Below are 19744 nucleotides of genomic sequence, written 5' to 3' on the forward strand. Positions count from 1 at the left end.
TGATTTGGACAAAACACAAACATTAACCCCTTTCATTCCTCAAATCTCTAAAGCTGATTTAAGAGACCAGAAAATTGAGTTGAAGAGGAATAGTAAAAATAAAGGGACTAATTTTCAATGAAAAAGGAAGCCTATCAATATCAGTCTCCACAGGGCTACAGACTTCCCCACCCCCAAACTGAACTGGAACGTAACAACTCCAACTGCCCAAAGAGGCACAAGTTGGCAGGGGATGGCAAAGATTTAGAGGAACTTAATGCACTCAAAATTAGAAGAGTAAATTAGAAAAGGGTACTCTGGATATGCTAAACCTAGGTAAGTAAAGGAAGTAACAGGTAATGGCCAAAGTAATTGGGAAATGAGCCTAACACTGAATGAGAGCTGAATCACAGAATATTGGCAACTGAAAAGAATTGAGGGCTCACACTCTTCATTTTAAAGAAATAGATACTGACAGTCAAGAGAGAGGCAGTGACTTGTTCAAGGTCATCAAGTTTAAACAGAAATGGGATCAGAACCCACACACTTTTCAGTCTGATGCTCTCTCTGCTCAACTCCTTGTTTCCCAAGGTCGTGGGGGATGTTAGAGTTTCTCAGGGTTCACACTTGGGGACCCTTTCCTTCTCTTTCCTCTTTCCCTTCACAATCTCATCCTTCCCCATAGCTTTTATTACCATGGACAGATTAGTGTCACCCAAATGTACTTCTCCACTGACAACTTCTCTTAACTCCAGACTTTGAATCAACAATTCCACTTGTGTGTTTCACAGGCATCTCAAATTTAACATGTACAAATGCAAACTTTCAATTCCCATCCTTCCCATTATAAACCTGCTCCTCCCTAATTGTTCTCCATCTACTGTACTACTCTTTCCAGTTCTTCTACCTAGAAACCAAGATGTCAGCCTAGAATCTGTATCTCCTTTACCTTACACTACATCTGACCCATCAGTGAGACTCCTTAAGTACATCTCAAAAATGTCTCTATCCATTTTTACTGCCACCAATACAGTCCAAAGTACCAACATTTCCCTCCTGGATGGTCTCCTAACTGGTCTCTCTGTTCTGATATTCTCACTGCTAATTTGTTTGCCACACAGCACCCAGGGTGATCTTTTACAAACATTCCATTTAGAATAAAATCAAAACCTTCATCATTGTCCACAAGTTCAGACATTATTTGGCCCTTTATTTCCTTCTCTAACCTCATTGCATGCCATCTTCTCCCTCTGCTCTAGCCAAACTAACCTCAAATTCCTCAAACACAACACTCTTTCTCCTTGGAACCTCTGCACATGGTGCTCCCTCTGTCAAGTACGTTCTTCTCTGTATTCTAAAAAGCTTGTTCCTTTTACACTGCAGGGCTTGCAGTAAATGCCACTTATAAAAAGAGGCCTTTGCTAATCACCCATCTAAACTAGGCGTAAAGTTGCCTCCTGCTCTTCTCTACAGCAGTACCTTGTTTGCTTCATAGCACTTACTACAGTTTGTAATCACATATTTATTTGGTTATTGGTTATTATCCATCATGTCTCCTAGCTAAATGCCAACAAGAATCAAATCTGTCTTTCCTACTGTTTCACTACCGTATCACCCACATCTAGCACATGGTAGGTAGTCAATAAGTGTTCTTTGAATTAATGAAAATGAAAGACACTTATAATACTGTTCTCTCTACCCAAAGAGGACACAAAATATTATGGGCTTCCATTCTATGCCAACATATTCACTAAGACAGAAGGAATGTCGCAATTGAAAATTGTTAAAATACTAATGGTTGTCAACCCTTTCTCTTTAGAGATTCTTGTGAAACGGCATCCCATCCATCACGGGTGAATTAAATTCAGCCCTCCTTGAAGACAGAACGAAATGACTTCACCCAGCCCATTATGAACTTATGATTTTATGAAAAATCCATAAGCTCTCAGCCTTCTAACACACTGATAACTAGGTAATTACCCTTCTGATGAAAAAAGAACCCTTTTTTATATCTATCCTCACTGAATTATGGACTTCAGAATTGAATTGGGGTCTAATAGACATCAAGCACCTCTACCTACTGGTTCCCAGCAAAGATGAGAGAAAAGCTGTAGTAATATCAGGGGACTCAGGGCCAGTGTTATCAGAATATCCTTCCTGCCTTCTTTGGTAACTCTCTGCTCTGAGCATCAAGTCCACAGGTATCCATTAGGTGCTCTCCTCAGTTTGTGAGTCAGTCCCTAACAGAGCAGAAGAGGCATTAGCTGTCCTACCTTAACCGTTCATGGCTTTAGAAATTAAGTCATTCAGTTGAAGTATTGTACAGACTCTGTTGGAGATTCAACTTTCTCCATTCCTACCATGTTGGCTGAGGTCAGACAGCTCTGTCCTGACGGTACATCAGTTCCCACACTGCAGTGGACCTGTCCCAGAATTCCAATCTGTTTTCTAGTGTCCTGACACCTGTCTAAGCCTCTAACCCCAGTCTTCCCCACTACTGACTGAAGGCTTACATCAAAGGACTGATTATTGGAACCACACCATTGACGCTCCACCTGACTTGTGCCCAGAGCCCACAGTCTGTATGTCTGCCTCATGATCCTCCAGTCTACTGGTGCTGCTCACTTATCAGTAATGGTTCAAAGTAAGCCCTCACCAGCTAGCTACCCTATTTCATAGCCAAGCCTATTACTCTCACTCCTAGATTTTCTTGCCTAACTCCCTGTTTCCAGGGGATCAGACCACAGACATTCACACTTGAGCCTATCCAAGTCATTATGCTCACAGCTAACGCCACGCTTCTACCTGGTCTCTCCATATTAATCCTCTGTCATTTCTTTTTATACAACTGTCAGATTGGAGGCATAATCTTGTAAAGCTTTACCTTCTGGACACTAGCTTTGGAGAACTTTATTATTCTTAGTTAAGATACAACACGGAGTGACAAATGTAGCCTCAAAAGGCTGAAAAACCTCTTTGCCCTTGAGAGTTTTTGCACACTTTCCATATTCAGTACCCAAGGACACTTCTTTTCTCTCTCTGCTAACATGGAGTACAGCAGGGTTACATTAGCTAATAAAAGCTCTCTGTTGACAAAAGACACTTTTTGAAAAGTCACTAGAAACGGGAGAACTGTCGATAGCTTTATTAAAATAAAATGCCACATCTTGGTGAAGACAAAAGTCTCTGGATTGTGGTTAAAAGTCTGGTCAGACCCAAACAATGGAAAGTCTTTTAAGAACCATGTTTTTCTCAAGCTGGCCTCACCATGCATAACAGCTAAAGTATGAATCCAGACTCTTCCAGCCCATCTATCATTTCCTTTCCGTGTCACGTAGGGGCTCCCATGTGAAGGGAAGATCTACAGAATTAGATGAAAGACGGGTTCTATTCTGAACATCAAATAATGGAATTATGAAAATCAGGACACTGAAACTATTTCAGGTAAATTAAAACAACAGTTAGGTACCATTTTTGCTCATCAACTAGGCAAAAATGCTTAAATTTCAATCTTGGCCAGTATGCAAACAAACAATATTGTCATGCAATGTTACTGTGAGAACATATTTGTACAGTCTCTCTAACAGACATTTTGATAGTATGTATTAAAATTAAAAATGCAGATACCTGTAAACTCAGTGACCCCTCTTCAATGTATCCTAGAGAGATACTTGCACCTGTGCAGAAAAGGACCTTTACAAAGATGCTGACTATAGCACTGTTTTTAATGATAGAAATATCAAGATTCACGAAAATGCCCATCATCAGGTGAATGGCTACATGTACATCTATGCAAAAATTGAAAATAATGAAGTAGATTGATATGTACAATGACCCAGGAAGATATCTACACAACAATACAAACAATATAACCCCACATGTACAAAAAGGAGAAACCTATTTAAATCTTTACATATACAAACATATGCACAAAAATAAACACACATTTATTTACATGTATATAAGAAGGTTGTGAAGAAAATATTAATAAATAATATATCTAATAAGGTATTTATATTGAATATATATAAAGAATGCTTATAACTCAAAAAAAGGATAAATTACCAATTTTAAAATTTTAGACAAAGGATTTCAATAGACATTTCTCCAAAGAAGAAACAAAAATGGCAATAAGTACATGAAAGACGATCAAGATCATTAGTCATTATGGACATAAAAGTCAAAATCACAATGAGACATCACATCACACTCACTACAATGGCTATGGTAAAAAAGACAAGAACAAGTGTTGACAAGGATTTAGAGAAGTTGGTATCCTCATACACTGCTGGTGGGAATGTGAAATAGGACATCTGCTGTGGAAAACAGTTTAGCAGTTCCTCAAAAACTTAAACATAGAGTTACCATATTACCCAGCAATTCCACTCCTAGGTACATACCCAAGAAAATTGAAAATATATGTCAACATAAAAACTTATACAGGAATGTTCATAAAGTATTATTCACAAAAGCCAAAAAGTGGAAACAACCCAATGTCCACCAAATGATGAATAGATGAACAAAATATGGTATATCCATAAATAGAAAATTATTCTGTCATAAAAAAGAATGAAGTACTAACACACACTACAAAATAAATGAATCTTGAGAACATTATTCTAAATGATAGAAGTCAGGCACAAAAGGTTTATTGCATGATTCCATTTATGTGAAGTATCCAGAGTAGGCAAACTCAGAGAGACAGAAAGTAGATTAGTGGTTGGGAGGGGCTGGTGGGGGGCGGGAAGTGGGGGGAGAGGAATGGGGAATGATTCCTAATAAGGTGATTAAAATGTTCTAAAATTAGATAATGGTAATGGTTGCACAACTCTGCAAAAATGCTAAGAGCCATTGAATTGTTCGTTTTAAAAGAGTGAATTTTATGGTAAGTGGATTCTATCTCAATAAAGCTGTTATTAAAAGTAAACAAATAATTTTGAAAAATCCTGAAGGGTGCCCATCAAGCTAAACCAGTGGTTACTTCAGGGGAGGAAATTAATATACTTTTTAATAAGAATAAATTCCCATATTTATAACTGTGTAATAAAAAATATTGGAAAAAGGAAGAAAGAATAAGTCCTAAGTACTACACAAAATGGTGCTATATTAGAGAAATGCATAGTAGTGTGTTTTATCCTTCCTGATTTACAACCTAAGGACAATATTCATTGTAGAAAATATGCTCTTTTTTGAACACTTTTCTAGGCCCTGGGTGCATAAAAATGCATAATTCATGTTCCTTTTCTTCCAGGAATTTATGGCGCATATAAGCGTAGAGACAGGTATGCAGCCAATTGTTAAATAGTGTGCTAAATGCTGCCGGTACATCTAGCTATGAAAGTACAAGGCTAGGGACCCAGGGGAGAGGAGCTCAGCTTTGGAAGATAAGCAGAAGTTAGCCAAGCAGAGAAGAGGTAAAGGCAGACAGGCAGCGAGAACAGCATGGGCAAAAGCCTTCACGGGTGCTGGGGCATGGGAGTTTTCAGGGAACCATGAACATCAGTGGCTATGGAACTAGTAGATGTTTTATGGGGGAGATTCTTGCAGATGGAAGGGTAGGCTGGAATCAGACCGAAAAGGATTTTAAATAATGTCTTGCTAAGGAGTCAGGACACTATTCTGTAGGCAAGGGAAAATAGCAAAGGAAAGGAGGAGACCAGATGGGAAGAGACAAGACAAAGTAAAATAAGGTAGAGATTCCTGAATTAACCAGGCAGGAGAGAAGAGCATGTGAGCTAGAGCAGGGGCAGAGGAAGTGAAGAGGGAGGTTAGCCTCAAGAAATATTTCGGAGACAGAATAGGCAGTACTCAGGGACTCACTGGTGAAGGAGGGAAAAGGGGGTGTGACAGTGATGCCCAGAAGCCATTAGTTGTCAGAGCACAGAGCACTAGAAAGATTCAAGTCAAACTTGCTTGCCCCTCAGGAAATAAAATGGAGATGAAAGAAAGGACTTCATATCCAGTAAGAGAAAATATGCCCTGCACTTTGTTGGTCTCTGGATAGACAGACTCTCTTGCGGGTCAGCTGTTGTGACATTATGTGCTAGGGCAAAGAGCATTTGTTCACATGTATCATATACATACTAGAGTATGTGCCACGCACTGTGCTGAGTACTTTACATGCATAATTTCTCTGAACCCTCAGGCTACCCCTTTGTAGAGGCAGAAAATGGAGGCTTACTGAGATTAAGAAACTAAGTTCAAACACAGGCAGTCTGACTTCAGAGGCCAATGTTCTTAATCACTGTGCTCTCCTGCCTTTGACAAAAATGCCTCTGAAAGGTTGAGTTAAGCAGCTTTGCTTGTTCACTTCCAACAAAGTCAAGTCAGATTATAAACTCATCCTCTTTTCCTTCTCACAAGATCCAATGCACATCCAGAGTATTCATCACTTCCTCTCAGTTGAGATCAAAGCGACTCGTCAACCTTCTCACTGAGTTCCAGGATGTCTACAATGGCCATGTGAGGCAGGCATATCCCTCGAGGAGCAGCATGGCTATATGGCCTTCCAGGTAATCCAGGCAGAACCAAAGTGCCCTCCAAAGAAAACACCTAATCCTTTGGGCCAGTGAAACTCTTCAGCCTAATATCTGGGGGTTCAGAGACTCACTAGAGTAGAGGATGGTCTTTTGTTTTTACCACCTAGCATATATTTTCTTCTTTATGTTAACATCACCCCAATTTTCCTTTTGGGAACCACACTTGGTCTAGTCTCAGTATGTATGGTTGGGGTGAATGTACTTCAACTCTACCTTCAAGGGTGAGATTATGACTAAGGCTTGATGAATCAGAGTACTTTATCTCCTTTGCCCCAGTAAGTGGTTTCGAGTTGGGCCACAGATACAATTCATTCCAGTGAGACTCAGACCCACGACACTTTTTCTAACTGACTGGAAGAAAAAGTTCTTTTTGGACCCATAAGGAAGAATGGCTGAAGCTTCCAGGGCCATCAACATGGCCAGACTCTGAGTAGACCACACAGAGGGATGAAGAGTTGCAAGATAAAGACAAGGAAACTTTGAGCTCCTTAATCAAGCCACTCCTGAAACCCAAGCTGAACTTTTCAGTTGGTTACACAAACCAATACATTCCCCTTGATATTTGAGCTATTTTGAATTTCTGATATCTGCAACCAACAACAACAACAAAATCATAAGAAGGAAAAACCTAAACACCTGCCTCAATAGCAACTAGAAAGTACTGAGTATGCAGCTAGCTAGCCTTCCTGCAAAGGAAACATTCAGAGGGGGCTACCAAGACCTGCCTAGGAAAAGCGGCTAATGTAAGAGCTGTCACACCTGGAGATGCTCAGCATTGGCCTTGTAAATAGTGCATTACATAGAGCAGCTGTGGGGTGTAAGCAACAAAAGAGAAGGTTAAATAATTTCTGTGCCCATAGCAGGGATCTGCTGTCAGCCCCGCTTTCTCACATTCTGGTAAATACAGTTTCTTCTATCCTGACATCTCGCATGGGAGTCCTCCCACTCAGAATGTCCTCCCAGAACAGCTCAGCTGTTTTAATCTTAGCCATTTTCAAAACTCACCCCTGCTTTCACCTCTGACAAGGAATTTTCCCTTGTCACTGCAGCCTTTATGGGCATTTTCTTTGAGTTCCTATAAAGCTTATACCTAGTACCTCCTACATGGGATCCAGGCAAGAGTTGAGTTTGCATCTCTAGCTTGGGAAAATATTCCTGAGGCTTGATTTCCATAAGTGCTGCAAGTCCACAGGGAGGGCACCAGAAGAGGAATTTGGGGCTATTGTCAAATCTAAGAGGACTGGATTTTAATACTGCAAGGAGAGAACAATAGGGTCTCTAATATTCTAAAACTTTGCAATTCTGTAGAAAATTCTGCATCCTGGGGAAAAACAAGTGCTCACCATGAGCCAAGGGTCTGGGCACTCACGCCTGGAGGACAGGGGCCTTTGTGGCTTCCTTCATTCCTCCCAAGCGTTGTGAACTGATGCAGAACTGTGGGTGCAGTGCTGTAAGATGTTCCCCTGAGGCGATGCTAAGAGTACACTCAAACGTGCAGTTGAGAGCCCAGAAAGCCAGACTCCAACAGACATCAAAGAGTCTATGAGACTGCCCTGATAGGAGAGTCCCCTGGGAGCAACGTTAACCAGTAACACCCCCATGGAGAGACACCAAGGAGAACCGCTCCTGAGGCCGAGGCCACAAGCAATAGGAAAATCGTTTGTCTGGAGCTGCCTTTGTGGAGAGCAGCTGGGCTCTAGCTAGAGGGTCTCGCTAGGAACATTTCCCAGTAACAGCTCAGCCTCTCAGCCCTTCCAATAAGAGAGGCTGTATGACATTGTGTTCAGCACAATGGGCCCTGGACTGACAGACCTGGGATGTTATAATAGATCTGTCCCTATTGTGTAACTTTGGGGAAACCTCTTAACCACTCTAAGTCCCAGTTTTATCATTCATAAAATAGAAATAATGCTATCACTTCACCAGGGTTTGGGCCTGATAAAATGAGATAATGGACATAAAGATTTTAACTATGCCTGGCACATGGTAAATGCACAGTAAATATTAGGCATCATCATCATTACTGTGATTATCCAGGAGAAGATGGTGGGGATTAGAAACTGTTAGTGTATCAAGATGCCATTCATTGAGAAGAAAGGATAATAAATTCCTGCCCTGGAAACCCAGAGCAGTTGGAGGCCCAGGCTCAGCTCAGGAATCATACTAATAATAGAGACCCTATATTGTAGAGACCTCAGATTCCAAATATGAGAGGTGGCTTACAAAGAAAGATTACAGAGATTCTGTTTTAAATTATTTGTTAATTTTTCCATATGCCTCATTTGTTATCTCAGTTGGATTATAAACTTCTATAACACACAACAATACCTTTCACCTCTTATTCTTATCTCAAGGTCTAAATCAATGCCAAAGGCCCTCATTGATTGGCTGTTTGGCACCAAAGGCTTAGAGTAGAGGGCCAAAGTCATTCCTACGGTATCAGAATATCTTGCACGTTATCTGCAAAGTGTGGAAAGAAGAGACTCAAAAGGTTAAATAGGATACAGCACCACAACAGTTCTATGAAAATATTATGTATCAGGAGTCCTAAAAATATTCCTATCCTTCAACGTGATAATTATATTTTAGGAGATTATCCTTCTAATATAATCTAGTGAGTAGAAGAAACTTTAGGTGGAAAACCATTTTTCTTGACAGAATTTATACACAGGAATACCTTAAAACAACCTAAATATGCAACAATAGGAGATATGTTATATAAACTCTGAATATTCTTTCATGTAAAGCAGCTATTTAAAAAATACTTAAGAAGCATTTTTAAAGGCTTAATAGGCGCTTATGATTTAATGTTCAGTGAAAAACGTTGTATACAAACTATGATCTCAATTATGTCAAAACGCATAGAATATTAGCAGTGGTTACTTCTGAGCAGTGGGATTTGGGATCGCTTTTACTTTCTTGTTTATACTTCCTGGTCTCTATCTCCCACATTTTCTAAAATAATAATGTATTGCTTTTTAATCATAAAAATGTTGAAATTTTTCTTTTTTTTGCGGTACGCGGGCCCCTCACTGCTGTGGCCTCTCCCGTTGCGGAGCACAGGCTCCGGACGCGCAGGCTCAGCGGCCATGGCTCACGGGCCCAGCCACTCCGTGGCATGTGGGATCTTCCCGGACCGGGGCACGAACCCGTGTCCCCTGCATCGGCAGGCGGACTCTCAACCACTGCGCCACCAGGGAAGCCCCTGAAATATTTTTAATTACACATATGAAAAGATCAGAGCCAGCTGAGGGTAGCTCTAGCTAGACCCTGGCCCAGGTCATGAGGGGTTAGTTGAGCAGGGGGGCAGAGTGGTAAAGCCTAGAAGCCCAGTGGAGGTGAGGGAGCCCAGCCTTCTTTATCTCTACAGAACAGTGGAATATCCAAAAGAAAAACTTCTAAACTTTCCCCTGGGGCAAGGGAATACCAGGGTCTGTGACTTAGCTACTCTCTTTTGAGAGCGAGAGGAAAAAAGAAAAAAAACAGGTCTCTCTCATTCAAGACATCAGTAGTGGGGCATAACATCACCATAGGTGGTGACATAGGTGTCCTTGACTTTTGTCCCCCTCACAAAAAGAACTAACAACTCTTCAAGAACATGACACCACTGAGAGAATCCTAGAACACAGAGGTGAGGCTGAAGCACCCCCTGTACCACAGGAACCAAGAGAGATTGTATTAGAAGGGTTAGAGAATCAGCTAACATCATACTCAATAGTGAAACTTTGAAAGGTCTTCCTCTAAGATCTGGAATGAGGTAAGGGTACCCACTCTTACCCCTACTGTTCAACATAGTACTAGAAGTCCTAGCTAGAGCAATCAGGCAAGAAAAAGCAATAAAAGGTAAAAGAATTGGAAAGGAAAAAGTACAATTGTCTCTATTTGCAGATGACATGATTATATATACGGAAAATCTTAAAGACTCAATCAAAAAACTGTTAGAGCTAATCAACTCAGTGAAGTTGTAGGATACAAAACTAACATAGAAAACTCTGTAGCATTTCTATTCACTAACAATGAATTTTCTGAAAAAGAAAAAAGAAATTGATCCCACTTACAACAGCATTCAGAAACAATAAAATACTTAGGAATAAATTTAACTAAAGAGGTGAAAGATCACTACTCTGAAAAGTATAAGACACCAATGGAAGAAATCGAAAGGGACAGAAAAAAGTGGAAAGTATCCTGTGTTCATGGATTGGAAGAATTTATATTGTTAAAATTTCAATACTACTGAAAGCCATCTAAAGATTCAATAAAATCCCTATCAAGATTCCAATGGCATTTTTTACAGAAGTAGAAAAAACCCTCCTAAAACTTATGTGAAATCAGAAAAGACTCTGACTAGCTAAAGCAATCCTAAGAAAGAAGAACAAAGCATGAGGCATCATACTTCTTGATTTCAAGATATACTATAAAGCTATGGTAATAAAAACAGTATGGTACTGGCATAAAAACAGCCAAGATAGACCAATGGAACAGAATCGAGAGCCCAGAAATAAACCTAAGCATATATGGTCAACTAATATCTGACAAGGAGACAGGAATATTCACTGGAGAAAAGACAGTCTCTTTGATAAACGGTACTGGAATAATTGGATATTCACATGTAAAATAATGAAACTGGACCTTTAGCTTACACCACTCACAAAAATTAACTTGAAATGAATTAAAGGCTTAAATATATAAGTTCTGAAACCACAAAATTATTAAGAGAAAACATAGGAATAAAGTTCCTTGACATGGGCCTTGAAAATGATTTTTGGGATATGATACCTAAAGCATAAGCAACAGAATCAAAACTAAACAAGTGTGACTATGTCAAACTAAAAAGCTTCTGTACAGCAAAAGAAACCATCAACAAAGTGAAAAGACAACCTACAGAATGGGAAAAATATTTACAAACCGTATGTCTGATAAGGGGTTAATATCCAAAATAATGAAGAACTTAAACAAATCAACAGGAAAAAAAAAAACCCCACCACAAATAACCCAACTGAAAAATGGGCAAAGGTAATAAATAGACATTTTTCTAGAGAAGATATACAAAAGGCTAGCAGGTACATGAAAAGATGCTTAACGTCACTAGTCATTAGGGAAATGCAAATGGAAACCACAATAAGATATCACCTCACACCTGTTAGAATGGCCACCATCAAAAAGACAAGAGAAAATAAATGCTGGCATGGATCTGGAGAAAAGGGAACCCTGTGCACTGTTGGTGGGAATGTAAATTGGCATAGTCACTGTGGAAAACAGTTTGGAGGTTCCTCAAAAAATTAAAAATAGAGCTACCATATGATCCAGCAATTCCACTTCTGGGAATATAACCAAAGGAAACAAAAACACTAACTTGAAAAGATATCTGCACCCCACATTCATACCAGCATTATTTACAATAGCCAAGACATGGAAACAACCTAAGTGTCCAACGATGGATGAATGGATAAAGAAATTTTGGTATAAATACACAATGGAATATTATTCAGTTACAAAAATGACGAAATCGTACTACTTGCAATAATGTGGATGGACCACGAAGATATTATGCTAAGTAAAATAAGTCAGAGAGGAAAATACTGTATGATCTCATTTATATGTAGGGTCTAAAAAAACAAAAACAAAAACCCCAAACTCATAGAAAAAGAGATCAGACATGTGGTTACGACAGGAGGAGGGTGGGGGGGAGGGGGAATTGGAGGAAGGTGGTCAAAAGGTACAAAGTTTCAGTTATAAGATAAATAAGTACTCGGGATGTAATATATAACATGATGATTATAGTTAAAAGTGCTGTATAATGTATAGGAATGTTGTTAAGAGAGGAAATCCTAAGAGTTCTCATAATAAGGAGAAATTTTTTTTTCTTTCTTCTTTCTTATAGTGTATCTATATGAGAGGATGGATGTCAGCTGAAGCTGTTGCACTAATAGTTTCACAGTATATTTAAATCAAACCATCAGTTATATGTCTTAAATTTATACAGTGATGTCTGTCAATTATTTCTCAATGAAACTAGAAAAAAAAAAACAAAGACACCAATAGTTTTTCAGTCAGGTTAACCTGCCATATACCACTGAATGCAGTGAAGCCAAAGACGGTCTCCTCAGCCCTCCTGCCCAGTCAGCCCTCTGTGGGCTCTGACCTGCTATCCTCACTGCCCATCACCTTCTCCAAAGTTCTGAATAACACCTAAACGCCCTGAAGCCACAGGTCCCATTCTCAGCGTCTCATCACCATTGCCTCTTTCAAATACCCATGACCCCTGATAGTTAGGAAACTATATCATTAGTGTATACGTTAATTACTACAGGGCTCTGTTCATGATACTACTTAATAATAAAATGCATTTCAAGGAAAGAACAGAGTCATAATCTGCCCAGATATCAGAACAGCTAGATAACATTACTGATGTACATATTGGAAAGCAGTATCTTAAACATTTGCTTTGTTTTAATACTTCATTGATGAATTGCATGTTTTAAAAAATCATCTCTTCTTACCTGATATACTTGTTTAAACATGTTTTCCTAATAACGAAAATCAGATGAAAAAGAATTCCTGAGTTATTTCCTTTAGGCTTGTGAATTTCAAAGGACTTTGGTTGTGAATATTTATCAAATGATTTATACTCACTTTCCTAGATTTTGGTCATCTGTCTGCTAATCAATTCATTAAAAATTCAACTCAAAAAGAAAGTTCTTGGACATACAATGTTTAAACAACAGTGCAGAGAAAACAACATACGATTGCTTTTGCATAAGATCATAGTTTGAGAACTGCCTAGAGACAGTGAGATATTCTAAAGATGATCCCACATCCCTTCTAACCCTATGACTATTTCAGAACACAAACCTAGGATTTCAGCTCCTTTCACTAATACCTAATGATTAAAAAAAAAAAACCCTCCATGTATCATTGATAAGAACAGTTAAGCAGGTAAATAATAAAATCTCCTGCCACTTCAAAGGACAATGAAGAAAATGTGAGTAAATATAAAATCAACTCATCAGATATGTCTTAAAATCACAGCTGTTAGAGTTAGAAGGAACCTCAAGAGATCATTTCACTTCTGCTGGCTTTATGCTGATAAGGTATTGCTCTATCCATGTGAGTGTAAAGGAAGCCTCAGAAGGTTAAAGGGCAGGCCTCTTGGCAGACAGCTGATTAGCACCAAGAAGCAACGTGAAGTTAGATTTCAGTTTCCAGTATCCTTGTCAGACCTCTTCCCACTGCACCAAGCTGCTTCTCCTCTAAAAAGTATTCTGTTTGGAGCATTAGTGGACATTCTTATATTCATTCTACATTTTTTGAGCACACTGTTTGCCAAGCAGTATGATAGTAAGAATACGAAAAGGAAACAGTATACAGTCTTAACACTTGCAGAACTCACAATTGCTAAGTTGAAGAAGTTAGCAAGGAAAAACTCATCATAAACAATGAGCTATATGGTACTGCATAGCAATATCAGCAAATTGAACATGGAATAGAGAGCAATAATTTCTGCCAAGAAAGTGGGAAGAAGTTTTTACAGGGGAGTTAAGCCCCAAAAGATGAGTAGGAGATATTCTAGGCAGAAGGAACCATGAGAAAAAAGGCATGGGTTTGAATAGCATGTTTGAGAAACAGCAAACATACAGCATGAAAGACATTCCACATCATGAACAAGACAGCCTTTGCTTTTACACAAACCTAATATGATAAAGCAGCCTCACAGCTGTACAATGTAAATTATCTCTGCATTCCACAGGCCTTCTAAAGGGCATCACCATGTTCCACTTGCTTTAATCCAAGCTGTGCCCCCTGTCAGGAAAGCCCTTCCCCTCTTCCTCCATGCCAATGCCCCACTGTTCTCCCTGATGGAGCTCCAAAATTACCACTTCTCCAAACTCTCAGGAGAGTTTATTATTCCTTTCTTTGTGCTCCAATTTTTGTATCTCTTACTAAAGAGCATTTTATTTGTTTACATACATGTCTATCTTCTGAACACGTCTGTGAAGGTCTCAAAGACAGCAGACCTTTAGATAATTGTATGTTTGATAAACATGTGAAAGAATGAGTGACTTTTTAGATGAAAATCTAAGTGCAAAGGGTGATAGACAGATAACATGCATAGTACAAGTCCTCCAGGGAAATAGACACATGTATAACTCATACATGGAAGAATAATTTTCAGATTTGAAACCCCCAGGGAAACACTTCCACTCAGATGAAGTTCCAACTGTTATCCAAAGATTTTCACATACAACTGCTTTGGCATTGATTTAAAACTCCACCTAGTCAGACTCATAACTCAGATCTTGTTACATGCTTAGAGCTCATAAAGGGTGGCCGCCAAAGGTAGATCTTTACGTATAATTTAGACGTATTAAACACAAGTGTATGGGGGAGAAAATGTCTGGTTTTTCTTTCATCACCGGGCATGTAATCCATTATAAAGGTGTTAAACTCATTGCTAAGTGTGCAAATGAGAGGAAATGAGGCTACTGACAAAAAATGCAATGAGACAGTAAACTAAAATTAATGCTGCACAAACCCTCAGCTTCTCAGCCTTATTGTCGCAATTTGTTATTCTCATGAATTATCAGGGGGAAGCATAGCCGCCACTCCTAAAAGTAAAGATTTTATTAAACTTCATTATTCACCAAAATGCCTGAAGACATTGCCTCTTCTTTGACCTGCTCAAGCTACTCAGTCCTAGAATTAAAGAAATATCTCATTAGCAGCACCGGATGTCAGCAGTTGTGTTATTAAACTGCTTGTCACTCAATATGGAAAAATACCTAGGACGTCCAATGGGATTATTGTCATTTTAAATTATATTTGCTAGCCCTTTTCATTAAACTTAAGGCATTATATTAATTTATTTTCTGTGTGAAATGATATGTGTAGCTAGATTTTACTATCTATGAATTGTGTTATCTTTGAAAGTAAAGTGGGCATTACCAAATATCTGTTGGAAAGAGATGTTAGGTGCGATAGGTTTGAGATATCAATATGAGCCTTTATTCAGGATAAGGTAAACGTTCACAATAACCTGTGCATCCTTGGCACACCCTTTCAGGACTCGGCCCTTACAGCTACACCAGTTCCTGCCACCCTGCTCCCTCCATGCTGAGGATGCCCCAGTATGCCTTGCTGCCAAGACTACCCATTTATAGGTGCCATCCTATAATTCAAAAAGAAATTCTAAAAATTATGTTTATAATCCATTTGAATTAAAAGCTAAGTTCATGTTAACAATGATAGCACATGAGAGATTAATAATTATTTTTAAAGCCTATATTTAAGAATGTTTTCAGTGCTTCCCTGGTGGCGCAGTGGTTGAGAGTCCACCTGCAGATGCAGGGGACCCGGGTTCGTGCCCGGGTCCGGGAGGATCCCACATGACGCGGAGCGGCTGGGCCCGTGAGCCATGGCCGCTGAGCCTGCGCGTCTGGAGCCTGTGCTCCGCAACGGGAGAGGCCACAACAGTGAGAGGCCCAGGTACCGCAAAAAAAAAAAAAAAAAAAGAAGGCTTTCACATGTACTGATTGTATTTGATATTTACAACAAGGAGATGGTAGGAAAGATTTTGCATTTCTGTCTCTGCTTAACAATGGAGAATCCTGATCCTCTGAGAGGCTGACTGGCTCAGAGTCACAGATCCCGCAAGAGAGAGCTGGGAATCAAGTCTACACTTTTAGAAGCCAAAAGCTGTGTTCTTTTGGCCTAAATAAAACTGCCTCTCACATGAGACAAGCAATAAGAGGAGAAAAAAACACCAGCAAGACTAAAATAAAAAGAATCAATATGAAATGCTAAAACGTGTAAACACTCTACAAGGAGGGTAATGGTAATTTCTGAAAGCCTTAAAGAGGACAATTCGAATCTAGGAGATTCGATTAAGGTGGCTCTTCTGACATGTGAATATACTCTATACTCTTCCACTGCAACCCACCACAGCCCATATCTATGGATCCATTCTGTACAATGCTGATGTACATACTCAAATGGCTCCCCATGAAGACACTTGAAAATAACTGTGCTGCCCTCTACTGTTCACAAAGGAGTAGGCATGCAAACAGCAAACAAACTTGCTATTTAAGTTGTGTCTCTGAGCTGATAATAAAAATGGACAGCCGCCAAGCGCTACAAACACCATTTCACTTTTATCAATAAGTGATTCAAAAGTACCTTTTTCATGGAAGTGATATTTGATTCATTACTGAGATCCAACAATTCCTGGGGCTTAATACAGACAATATAATTATTATTTCTAATTGTTGTTATTTGGATTTTGTGTTCAAGTGTAACTGAAAGGACATGAACAGACATTTTGTACTTGTAGTTAGTTTGCAAATGTCAGGGCTACATGAGCCTTAAAGGTCAAATAGACGCAAATGGATGTCTTCCACACGACAACTCTGACATGTAGGAGGCAGCTGCCTGGAGAAATGTATTAATAAGGATTCTGAGACCCTGTTTAGGCTCAGTGAGAAGGAGTTCCATAATTGATTAGTAATATCTTCCAAGGAAGGGAAACTGAGATGGCAGTACACAGACAACATTCTTGCCATCCCTGTGCTAGCCCCATTCACAAATTTTACAGACGAAGAAATTGAGGTCCGAAGATCTTGTCGAAGATCTCACTGCTGCTTGAAGTTAGGCTGGGTCAAGAGTTCAAGTATCCTATACTCTGGACCATTCTTGTCATTAGATGTAAGTTTCTTAGCTAGACCTCTAAGAAGAGTGCTCAAGAAATTCCAGCCTAAACTTCAGAAAGTAAAAATGATGTTCGTTCTCAACATAGCTTAAGATAATTCCTGACGAGCACTGATGTGCATGTTTTCTCCTTTTCATAGACTGAGAGCCTTTGTGAAAGGTATAGGCCCAGGCAAAGCTCCTTCATCTTACAATTGATCTTTCTGATGATTTGTTCATAAGGAAATAGAATTTCCCATTGTAGAGTCATTTCCATGGTTACCCATTGATTTCCTATAGGAAACATCCTGTTTACATGGCCATTATGTCTTTTTTTTTTTTTTTTTTTGCGGTATGTGGGCCTCTCACTGTTGTGGCCTCTCCCATTGCGGAGCACAGGCTCCAGACGCGCAGGCTCAGCGGCCATGGCTCACGGGCCCAGCCGCTCCGCGGCATATGGGATCCTCCCAGACCGGGGCACGAACACGCGTCCCCTGCATCGGCAGGCGGACTCTCAACCACTGCGCCACCAGGGAAGCCCGGCCATTATGTCTTTATTGTAGAGGGTAAATCACCTTCTGAGTTTTCACTTTATCTGCAACCTGAGGCATATAAAAATGAGCTCTGCAAAATTAGCAGAACAAGATAAATAAATGATTCATGTGAGTTGGTTTTGCATGAATAAGTGATTATTCCTCTCTTTCAACCTTGTTAGGAGAGAATGCAGAATTAATGTCATTCTATGCAAATAGAAGTCCACTTTTCTGAATTCTGACTTAATTATAGGTATTTGTTAAGTAAAATATATGTGAAATTTCTTGCAGTTAAAAAAGTCTGATAATACTGCTACTATAAATCAGGAACCAAATTTCTCTTTGTAAACCTGAACTGCAGATGCACATAGATGATACTGTGATTTACACTAAAGGTTCTTTCAAAACATCCTGTATTGTAGCATGCCAAAGGTAAATGACCTTAGTGGCCCAAAACAGGCCTTACCAGTGCTTGCCAAATAGCCCAACGTTTGACTTAAACCAAACTCCATGTGGCAGCCTTAGCAGTCTGAACTGACTACTCTCTTGGAAGCAACACATCCAGGATACCAGTGTCTTGACACAGTGAGAAATGACCACTCATTAAATCAGTAGAATACTCAAGAACCTAACGTCAACAGAATGAAAGTCCCTTAACTCAGGGGGAGGAGATGACAGACAGTTCCATCCTATAGAGATGTGCCTTGGCTCTGCCAGAGGCTCAGGTCTCTGCCTCCAAGAGCATTTCACCTGTAGCGGAGACTTTGAACATAATCTCAGATCCACCAAATAATTCTATACAAGTCATAAAATAAGACCGCTAGGAGAAAGAGGTCACCTTGGACTAGAAGATAGTCAAAAAAGACTTCTCGTGTAGGAAGTGAGAGTGTATTTTGACTGGCGGCCCTGAAGAAGCAGTGAGATTTGAATAGGTTTAAGTGGAAAATTACAGAGCTAATAGTTAGTGAGCATTTACTATTATGGGCTGGGTACTCTGCTAAACCCTTTACACTACCTTATGTCATCCTCACAACTATCCACTGAAGTGAGTAAGCCACTATCATATCCTTTTATAGGTGAGAAAGCTGGGGTTAAACAACTAGTGTTGCAGAGCTGGTAGCAATGATTTCAATACAGACTGTCTCCTGACTCTGCAGTGGCAACCACACCATTCCAGGCAGAGGGGGAAGAAAGGAACAGACTCCATGGGGATGCAAATCACATAGCAAGAGAGTGACAGAGGGTAAATCGCTCAATCAAGAGATGAGTGGTATAGTTAGATTGAGGAAGGGCTGGGAAAACTGCATGATGATGGATTACAGAGATCTCTGAATGCCATTCTTTGTAGGTAAGACATGTGAGAACTGAACTCCAACTGAGAAAGTGCCAATTAATTCAGGTGGCAATGACCTGCGAGGTGGGGGAGGTCTTAATCACCAGAACACTAAATGCTCATTATCCAACCTTGTAATTGGCAGCCTGGAAAAGTTAACAGCAAAAAACCAAGATCTGATCATGCTGTTAAGGAAAAGAAGAGAAAAGAAAGAAATAATCCTCTGATCTCTCCCAGACAACAAGTCTGTATTTCAGGTGTATGTTTTCCTATCTTCCTGTTCCCACTGGAGATAAAACGAACAAAAGGAAGAACAGATGGGACTAAAAGCAGAAGTTAGCTGATGAAAGAAAACAGCAAGGCTGGAGGAAGGGTATATAGAGGACTTAGAAGGAGAGCAAAGGATTTGGAAATGTAAGGTTATCTCCCCAGCTGAACTAAACACATTCTAGTGACTATTTTGCAATGTTAAGTGGCTTTATAAAGTATTGGTAGAGATTGGTGCCTAGGAATAATCACACAGATCTCTCAGCAGAAAGGTCACCTGACAGAACCAGGTCAGCTATGACTCTGAGGCATGTGCATCAACCCTTAGGTATAAAAAATGCAGTACAGAGTCAGAGACTATTACTATACCTTCGACTGGTACATGTGGAAAATGAAACCGGAGAAGGTCAAGG

This window comes from Grampus griseus (assembly GCF_964374135.1).
Source record: "Grampus griseus genome assembly, chromosome: 10".
Taxonomy (NCBI): domain Eukaryota; kingdom Metazoa; phylum Chordata; class Mammalia; order Artiodactyla; family Delphinidae; genus Grampus; species Grampus griseus.